Raw genomic sequence first — 6,015 nt, 5'->3', positions numbered from 1 at the left:
CGTCTTAGCCACCCCATCAGCCAGAACCCTGATGTGCAGCTAGAAGTGCCCGTTTGTTCACTGTTTCAGAACTTGACATCCGAACTACCTAGGATGTGAAGAGTAGGTGTGGGCCTTCCGCGGAGAGACAGCACGCGGAACCCGGGGACAAAGCGGTTAGAGGACTGGGCGTCTCAGGCAGCAAGGGCCGTGTCAGCGGGTCCAGCCCTGGCGAGGGGTTGGGTTTCGTAGGAGCACGGAAGAGGCCGTCTGTGGATTTGGTCTCGGAGTGGTAACCAGTTACTCCCTCGGCAGGGTGGTTTTGATGTTTTAAAGCTACCGTCATAAAAGCCGTGTGGTTCGGGGGCACCTGGATGGCCCAGTTGGTTAACCGTCCGACCCTTGATTTCGGCTCAGGTCACGATCCCACGAATTGAGAGCTCCAGCCCCGCACAGGGGGTCTGTGCTGACAGCATGGAGCCTGCTTGCGGGGATTCTCGCTCACTCGCTCTCTCTCTCTCTCTCTGCTCCTCTCCCGCTCCTGCTGTTTCTCTCTCTCTCTCTCTCTCTCTCTCTCTCTCTCTCTCTCTCTCAAAATAAACTTAAAAAAATAAATAAAAACCACATGCTTCTGATTTAAAAGCGGACAGTCAGTTCTGTGCTCTGGAACGCGTACGCAGAGGAGACCCTGGTGCCCACAGGGAGGTAGGGTACTATAAACGCGGCATGGTGACTTGGTGCGTCATGCTGGGACAGTTCAACACTGTTTGGGGGCAGAGTGGAATTAGGGGCCCCCACCGTGCTGCACACCAGTACGGATTGAATCGTGCGTCCCCCATTTCCATGCAGAAGCCCCAGAGCCCCCAGTATCTCGGAATGTGACCATACAGAAATAAGAGTTGTCACTTAACTCTTTACTTGAGATGAGGTCCTCCTGGAGGAGGCGGCCAACCCGGGGTAACTGGCATCCTTCTAGAAGGGGCCAAGGTGGACACAGATACGCGGGGCGGGGGGGTCGCCACGTGAAGTTAAGGCCGAGATGTGGCGAGAAATGCCAGAGACGCCAGCAGATCCCCCCCAAACCAGGACAGAGGCGGATTCTCCATCACAGTCCTCAGAGAAACTGGTCCTGCGGACGGCCTGATCCTGGATGTCCGGCGTCCAGGCTTGGAGATGGTTTCTGTTGTTGAAGCCGCCCAGTCTGTGTTTTCTCACACAGCAGCCTTGCCAAACTAATACACACACACTGGAGTACATTCTAGGTGGATGAAGCTGTCAATAAAATTAAAAAAAAATTATACCTTAAGAGAAGTAGGAAAAAGATACATAGTTGAATCATGAATTGGTCCTTGGGCCGGGGAATGACGTCTTAACCAGGAAAGCGATAGATGACGTCACAGGGTACAGATTGATGGGTTTGACTCTAAGGAAAGCGACGTCACAAGTTAAACCGTAAGCTGTTGGCAAGCTGGGAAAGAGTGTTTGCAGTCCTCACGTTTGCATCATCCTAAGTAAAGAGCTGTGATGAATCAATAAGAAACGGGGGCGTCACGTCTCCCTGTGCCTCTTTCCTTTCAAGCGTTTTCCCCACTCCTAATTCACTCACTCCTCCCAAGTGGAAAACAACTGTTCCCAGCCTTTCTTCCCTCTTCTAACTTCACACCTGGTAACCTTGCCTTGGGTACCAGCTCACCAGTCCACCTGCTTTTGGACCCACCGGCCTGCCTGAATTCATGGCCACTCAGGGCACTTGCGCCCGTGTTCACGGCTAACATCCTTATTTCCGACCAGCACCCCGTCTTGCCTGCCATCACTGCTTCTCTGTCCTGCATCCTCAGACTCACCTTTGTCCCTGGGTCACCCCATCTGCATCCAGGTAAGCCCCGCCCACCTCACAGGGGGCCGCCCCTGCTCTGTCCAGGGCCAGCTGTGGGACTCAGTGTCCCTACTCTGTCCCCTCTGCCTCCCCATCAGGTTTTTGGTTCCGCTGGGTCCCTGAAATGAATCTTTTCAAGGACACTTGTGACCTACTCCTGGTCACAGCCAGCGGTCAGGTGCTGGTGCATCTGTGACGACATCTGTGGAACCAGCACGAGCTCGTTTCCCAAACTGCTTGTTTCTCCGCCTTCCGTGACCCCCGCCTTCATCTCCGCCTCTCTCTGCCCTGTTGTCCCCTCTCTCGGGACCACTGTGTTGGGAGGGCCCTTGGCTGTCTCTGCCCCTCGCGCTCTCTGGCAGCGCACTTTTCCTAAGAAGTGACGTCACACACACCCCATCAACAGGTGCATCTGTGAGCAGAGCCTGCCGGTTGCTGAGAGACGCTCTCCCCTTCCCTGCACCGCACCCTGGGGGTCGCGGCCCCTGTCTCGGTCTCCCCCACTGAGCTCTCTCGCTCTCCTACCAGCACATAACACCCCGGGTGTTGCTTCTGGTTTGTCGTCTGTGTCCCCACTTGGGTGAAGGGCCGTGAGGTTGGGATTTTGTCCTAGGCACCGTGTCCCCACCACCGAGGTGTCCGGCCAGGAGAAGGCGCTCCAGGAGTATCTGCTGAAAGAGCGGCCGTGACAACCCTATCCTGGCCCCGTGCAGGTGAACCTGAAACATCCGGAGAGGTTTCAGCCGATCTAGGCCAGGCCCCAAAAATATTTCTTAAAATCGTAGATTACGTGGTTGAGGCTACATTTTTCATCATAAGTTTGATCGTACAGCTGGGCAGTATGCTCCTCTCGGGCCCCACGCACACGGCCACACCTTCCCTCACAGCCTCACGGTGCTCTTACAACAGATTTTGTACCGTAAGTTTTGTAAGCAAACCCCTTTTGATCGTTCTTATTATAAATAGCTGAAATGAACATTCTTGTACATAGATCCTTGGTCACTTAACGGGTGGATAGATGATACATAGGCGGATAGATGACAGACAGAGGATTGAAAGCTGATAGACAGGGGCAGGGAAATAGTGGATTCCCAACAGCGTAATTGCCGCATCAAAAAGATCGATGTGTTTGCGACTGCACGTGTGTGCATACAAAATTCATTTTTATAACCGTTGGCCGAGGGCTACCTGTCCCTTATAATAAAATACTCAGGCGCCAGGGCCGGGCTGCTTTCCTGATTCATGTGCTGAGTAAATGGGTGTCTCATGCCACTGGCCCTCGAGTGGCAACACCAGGTCACCGTCCCCAGTGAAGAAGGCAGCCTCCCAGGGAATCCGCCATTTTGATTGGCTGTTTCTGGGGCTTCAGGAAACTCTAGAAGATGTCCGGGGGCGAAGGGACAGCACCTAGGGAGATTTGCCGCGGGACATTTGCTTTTCCATCCGCCCTAGAAACCTGAGTCGAGACCTTGACCGCCGGGCGGGGGTAAGGTGTGCACGGTCACTGTGGGGGTGCTTACTCTCTTTGGTGTTGGGCCTTCTGAGCCGGTGTTCTGTAGAACCTTTTGTTTTCCTGGGTTTAGAGGAGTTGGCGGGCCGAGCCCAGCGTTCTGGCTTGTGTTTCTTTCCTGCAGGTCCGTGGTCCAAGGTGAGCAAAAACTAGAAGGCATAGCTTTGCCCGGCAGACGTAACTGTACAGCAGGCCGGAAATCTGTCTGCTGTCCTCAACTGGCGAGTTTTGCTGTTGTAATTGACTGAAAATGTAGCCCTCAGCAGCAACGCCATCTGTGACATTTGGATGGTGGCTCCGGCCTGCTGGGTTGTTGGGACCCGGAAGGGGGCCCGAAGGCTGCCGTTCTTTATGATCTCATAGCCATTGAGGACTCCTTCCAGGCTTCTCAAAAGTCTCTGCTTTCTTTTTCTTTTCTTTTTAATGTTTATTGTTAGAGAGCATTAGCAGGGGAGGGGCAGAGAGAGAGGGAGAGAGAATCTCACGCAGGCTCCACACTGTCGGCACAGAGCCAGATGCAGGGCTCAAACCCATGAACCACGAGATATGACCTGAGCCAAAATCAAGAGTCAGATGCTCAACCGACTGAGCCTCCCGGGCGCCCCGGAAGTCTCTGTGTTCTAAACTTGGGTCAGTCGACCAGTCTTCCCTCTCCCACCCACCAGTAGGTCTTTCCCCAGGTTTCTGTGTCCTTTTCCTGTGCAGCCATGTCCCCACCCTCTTGTCCCACCAACTTAATGCTGGGGCTGGAGCAGAGAGGGCGGCTGTACTGGCCAGAGAGGCGGTGGCCCATGGGGCTGACTACAGGCTGATGTCCTGCCCTTGCTGATACGGTCCTGGCTGACCTCAAGGAGGCTGCTGGTGGCTCCCCTGTCCCCAAATCACAGTAAGACCTGCCCTGCTTACCCATAGGCTCAGGCAAGACTTTTTTGAAACCAGATGGCAAGAAATGCTTTGTACGCTTTGACAGAAGGTGAGAAGTATAATTATCCTGATATAGATGATATATTGGCCTAAGGTAGTCCCATCATACCTGGCAAGGTTCAGATGGCTTTGGGAAGCCGCCTTTTTTTTTTTTTTTTTTTTTTTTTTAATATTTATTTATTTTGAGAGAGACGGGGCACAAGCAGACGAGAGAGGGGAGAGAGAGAGGGAGAGAGAGACTCTCAAGCAGGCTCCGTGCCGTCAGCACAGAGCCCAATGTGGGGCTGGATCTCATGAACTGTGAGATCATGACCTGAGCCGAAGTCGAGAGTCAGACGCTTAACTGACTGAGCTCCCCCAAGGGGCCCCAGGAGGCCACTTTTGATGGGTGACTCTGACCCGCGGATACAAGAGGGAGAAGGTGATAGGTACGAAGGGGCCAAGTCACTTCCCTGTCTGCATGCCCGAGCTCAGCATCGTGTAGCCACCCAGTAAAGGGCACAGGCATGGACACGGCCCTGTGGTGGTCTGCTCCATGGACGTCCCTGGGCAGGTGCAGAAACAAACCTGTCTGGGGCCCGTCCCCACCGGCTGACGTGACGGAGCACCCCCTTCATGCTTGGGATATTTTGCTTAGCCCTGGCTGTGATTGAACCACCCACTCACTGCCTGCCTGTTTTGGATCTTAAATAGTCCTCGAGACAGAGGCTGAGTGGAAAAGAAACAGAGACGCTCCAAACAAGGGCTCTCTGTCATCTTTATAATTTTGTGTTCTCTCGGTGACAGTTGACCATGTGATAAGACACTGGGGGAGCAATGGGGAAAAGGAGGTCACCCTTCATTATTTTCACACCATAGTTACTGTTAAATTTTATTTTGAAATGATTTCAAACCTCTAGAGAAGTTGTACGTCATAATACAAAGAACTCTCATAGATCCTGTTCCCCGATTCCCTAATTGTTAATGTTTTGCCACGTTTTAAATTGTTTTCACTGCCCGTATACATAGCATATATAAAAACATATACGTTACTTATATCACGTATACATGTGCAGGTCAGATCAGGTTAGGGGTGCTGACCGCCCGGGCAGTCGAAAATCTGAGTATAACTTTTGGCTCCCCCAGAGTTAACCTTGTACAGAGCCTTACTGACAACACGAACCTAACATGAACACGTATTATATACTGTATTCTTACACTCAACTAAGCTAGAGGAAAGAAGACGTGATTGGGAAAGCCATAAGGAAGAGAAATGCATATGCAGTATTGTGCTGTCTTTATACAAAAGAAACTCACGTGTTAAGTGGAATCATGCAACTCAAACCCGTGTTGCTCAAGGGTTAGCTGTGTGTGTACTTGGGCACCCACATAACTGTTATTCTCTTCTCTGAACCATTTGAGTCTAATTTGTAGACATCAAGCCCTGTCTTTAGACCTCAGTGTCTCTTTCCAAGGAACAGGGAGCTTAGCCCGGTGTGTTTAACATCGACGAGGTGCGCGTGTCCAATCTGCAGACCTATTCACGTTTCCCGCTTGGCTTTAGAATGTTCACGTCCAGTCCGGAACCACCCTTTGCGATCGCTTGTGTCTCTATCGTTTCACTCGGAACGCACCTTAACGCCTTGCCTTGCATGTCTTCTGTGTCCTTGACAGTTCTTGAAGGACCCCCGTGGCTTGTGGGGAGCTTCCATGGAACCCCATCAGGTTGTGTGAAGCTCACAATGTT

Source organism: Herpailurus yagouaroundi, unplaced genomic scaffold (genome assembly GCF_014898765.1).
Source record: "Herpailurus yagouaroundi ecotype Mexico unplaced genomic scaffold, PumYag 214, whole genome shotgun sequence".
Classification (NCBI taxonomy): Eukaryota; Metazoa; Chordata; class Mammalia; order Carnivora; family Felidae; genus Herpailurus; species Herpailurus yagouaroundi.
Note: the sequence above shows the minus strand (reverse complement) of the source record.